At 45.6% G+C, this 4458-nt stretch overlaps 1 pseudogene; it reads left to right on the top strand.

Moving 5' to 3' along the window:
- The first annotated feature begins 220 nt into the window (after positions 1–220).
- LOC136460282 (uncharacterized) lies at positions 221–2431 on the top strand (annotated as a pseudogene).
- Positions 2432–4458: the final 2027 nt, after the last annotated feature.

Here is a 4458-nt window from a genome sequence, read left to right on the forward strand (position 1 = left end):
CCCTGGTTACAACAGTAGTAAAATTTATTTTTGATGTAACATGCAAGCACCCTGTTCGCTTGTTGGTTTCAACCAGCCCAAATCAGCCAGCCAACAGTGTTTTCCTCTCACAACAAACCAGTACCAACCAGCCCAAACCAGCCTTGAAACCAACCAACGAACAGACCGAAGATATGGTTAGTTTCTATGGTGTATCTCCGACCACGGGACCCTGTTCGTGATGGGCACTGCCTTTATGATGGGTGTTGGAGCTGTCAAGTTGTGGGAGAGGACATGGTCTCTCAGGCACGCCAGCCTCAGCATCATCCGGGAATCAGTGAAGACAGTGGCACTGGCGAAGTGCAATTTTTTCCTCGAGTATGAGACCCGTCCATGTGGATTCAAGGGGGATACTACCCAAGAAGAAGAATTCTTCAAACGGCATGTTCATGCCCTGTTCCATGTTAGCAAGTCTGCCATGGTTGATTCTTTAGTTACTGATGAAGGTTCAAATATTAGAAGTAACCATGGTGGTCTTGGTCTTGGTCGAGTCCTTGAAGGCTTCAAAAAACAAGACACCAAGTACAAGTGTACGACCATCTAATAGTAGTATAGACTAGAGAACTAGAAGCATGTCATACCTTGGTGTTGTCCTCTCCTGTGCAACCCGCAGCCCCAAGTGTGCATCCAACAATACACTGCTCCTGCTCCTGCTCGATGTTCACCAGAGGAGGCGGTGGGGAAACAGCAGTCCGCCGGCGGCTGCTCCTCGCGCGGGTGGGGAAGAGGGAAGGGAGAGGCGGAGCCTCGGCGGCAGCAGCTTCTACTGGTGGCGCGGGCGAGCAGGTAGGTCTGTCTTCCTGTGAGCGCTCCTCTCTCTGCTCTCTGATTTCTCCTGCGCTCCTCTCTCCCCGCGCGCCTAATCTCCCGCGCACGCGATGCTTTCCCGCGCGCCTGCACTTTCCCGTCCTTTCTCCCGCGCCCGCGTTTTCCTACCGTGGCCATCCCCGTATGGCGCCCGCCTTGCTCGATTTCGACGAATCGAACGCCAAATCGACGACTTCCGGACGCCATGGTAGTAAGGCGGACGCCATACCAATCTGAGGCGAGTCGTCTGCCAAGTCGTCCTGCCTGTAGCGCCTTGCCGATTAGGCAACGCCAAAGCGACGCCTTAAAAACATTGCGTTGATGGAGAATTGGAGATAGAGCTATCTCTTATGCACGACATTCTCTACACCAAAGCAGCTATGGTCCACATCTGGTTTGGCTATTGCATCCGTATCGTGTCAGTGCTCACAGTATCAACCTTGCTTCTGCTGTTCTGGTTCAGTATCAAAGCTGGGTACAACAGGGTCGATGTTGTTATCACTTATGCCTTGTTCGGTGGTGCCTTGCTTCTGGAGATGATATCGCTGTTGGGAGCCCTATTCTCCACCTGGACATTTGCCTTTCTATGCTCCACGCAATGGAGTGGCCTTCGGCATGCAGCCTTGTGCCCGGGAAGGTGGGACCAGCTTCGTCGTGTAATCGTTTCCCTTCACCGGCTTAGCCTACATTACAAGAATTGCTGGCTACTTCAGATTATCAAGGAGGTGGCATGGTACCATGGGGAAGTGCAGCATGTTGGACATGTGCATCCGTTGGGGCACAACCCGACCTCTTCGCGGCATATGGGCTAGGATGCTAGGCTCCAGCGTTTGGACTGTTAACATCCCAGACACAGTCAAGGAACATGTGGTGGATTATATAAATTCCATCAACGAAGAAGGTTCAATAAACACAGTGGGGGTGATTAGGAAGAACTGAGGCCAGGTCGCACTAAAGCACCATGATTTTAAGGTTGGCGAGGCACAACATGGTGCTGAGGTCCAAGAGGCCATCGTCATCTGGCACATTGCCACTGATATCCTCCTCGTAAAATTGGGGAAGTTGAGGACTAAGGACACAGAGTGTTGTAGGGGCAATCAAAACAATCTCCCACTACTTGATGTTCCTCCTTGTTGAACGCCTGCTATGCTACCTGGCCTTGGTCAGATCAAGTTATACCAACGGACAGAAAAAACTTCCCCCACTCAGTTCAGCAAGCTGGATTGTCTATACAATGGTCGTGGAATTACACGGTGGTGGCCCCAACTCTGATTCTCGGAGCCACTGAAGAGAGCAACTTGCCAAGAGACTACTCGATCACCAGCCTAAGTTGGACGAATTTGGCATTAAATCTCGTGTAAGATTTGGGATCAGTCTAGCGGAAAAACTGATCAAGAGGGAGGGCAAAGAGGACTTATTGCGAATAGTCTTAGATGTGTGGACAGATATTCTAGTCTATGTGGCCAACCGATGCAGCAGGGAGTCGCATGCTAAACAGCTTAGCATAGGTGGTGAGTTTACAACTCTCATATGGCTTATGACAGAGCACTGTCATCAAGCTGGTTAGAGACCAACCTCTTACTAGGGATGGCAATGGCCCTGTCCACTGTTTCATGGCAGTTGTTATTAATCCCCATACTTGGGATGTGGTTAAAAATGACATTGGATCTGTGCGTATCTTATATCGTATAAAAAAACATTATATGAAATGTTGAGCCACCTTTGATTCTATTTAATATGTCATGGTCAATTGATGTCCATCTTTAGTATCTTGAAGTCTTATTGTGTTGATATAAATCATGATGTTGCTATTGCCATTTTGATGCTTGTAAAGGGGGATGGAGAACCCAGTGGGTATCCATTCAATTCGTATGGGTGGGGGTGGGGAAAAATGAGCTTCAAGGACAAGGTATTTTCTTCCCAGTAAGTATGAAATGGGGAGGAGTGCTTCAGGTCCAGATCAACGACCATTTGCTATTACAGTTCATGAACTTGACTCCCAAGGAAAGCTCAATGAGTCCGCTATATTAGACACTGGTGATGTCGTGCAGGATGATTTCAGAACGAAGAACCAAGATACTGGTGAAAGCTATATGTATGAAGAAATATGGGGCTGTCGCAGATGACAAGTCTCTAAGTAAGTAAGTATTATAATTGATAAGGAATAATCTAAAACTGGTTCCACGGTCAGTACTATCCCATGTTCATAAATAGTTCACTCTTCATTGGCATCTTGCTTCTATGCTATGAACAGAGGATGCTGGGAATTCATTTTTAATGGGCACATGACACACATCACAATGTCCTGTATCTTGTATGTCAGTGTCAGTGTCCATACCAAAATTCACAAGGGTCACATCTTGGGCTAAAGGAGATCATCACTCATCAGCAAATAATCATTGACATTATTAAAAGGTTTTCTGTCAGACTTGCAATATCAGAGTATGCTTGTCTGATTATTAGTACAATTTCAAGTACTGTTTTACATGCTTGTACTCTGAGGGGCATGTGAAATTATTTGCTTGTTCATCTGTTATGTGTGCTGTCTAGTTGTTGCCAACATATGGACAAGTAAACTATGGATAAAATTATGTTTTATATCTTCCATAGAATTTGGAAAACGCTGAATTAGTACTGCTGGTTTCAAACGGCTGGCAAACAGTTACAAACTGAACTGATGGTACAATCACTTCATTTTTGGCATACCTCTGCTTAACTTGTAGATCATACGTTGCCTGGCTACTCAGGAACTCATTTAGTACTGTCACAGTTGTGTTTGGTCACTTCCACGCTGCCAATCCTAATCTATTCTCAGGTAAATCTATTATTGTCTTTTGCTAATTTGCTGCCTCTGGACTACCGACTACCGGCTACTTCTCTTTGCTTTTTGTTGACAGTATTTTCTTTTCATTGTTGAGTTTTAGATATCCTTATGTTAGAAATTACTTCATCCGTTTGCAGATTTTTTAACAGAAGGAATAATTGCTAGAGCAGAATTGGGTAATTCTGTGAATATAACTGAATCAAAGGTTTGTCTCAGATTAGGAACAGAACATGTTTGCTAATTGCTAATTGCTAATTGCTAATGCTCCACAGGTTGGAACATGTTTCTAATCTAGTTGAAAATATCCCCAGAAACTGACAAAGCCCAAAACAAACTTGGAATTGACATGTGAAAGTCAAACATTGAAGGAAGCAGCGTGCACCGACGTCTCACCAGACAACGAATCAGATGCGATGCATTTGCATACTGCATGCATTAGCACGTGTCCATCAGGATTAAATACAGCAAGTTGCTCCCCTGCTCTGACTCCCTACAAAGAAAGGCTAGGCCTTATTTTTTGGATAAAGTATAACTGGCTAATAATACAGCCGGCTTGCTGGCTGTAAGGTTTTTTTGCAGCCTTCTCTCAGCCCACTCATATATTAGTTAGCTCTTTACAGTTAATACATGGCCCACTTGTCTCTCTCACAGACTTTCTTGGTTCTTGTGCCTAAGCCGACTGTAAGCTTACAGCCCGCTTCTCCTCTCTCTTCTCCACCTCAGCATTTAGTCAGCTTACAGTCTGCTATTATACTTGCTCTAAGGCAAGGCCTTTGTGTGAAGTCTGA

This window comes from Miscanthus floridulus, chromosome 6, assembly GCF_019320115.1.
Source record: "Miscanthus floridulus cultivar M001 chromosome 6, ASM1932011v1, whole genome shotgun sequence".
Taxonomy (NCBI): domain Eukaryota; kingdom Viridiplantae; phylum Streptophyta; class Magnoliopsida; order Poales; family Poaceae; genus Miscanthus; species Miscanthus floridulus.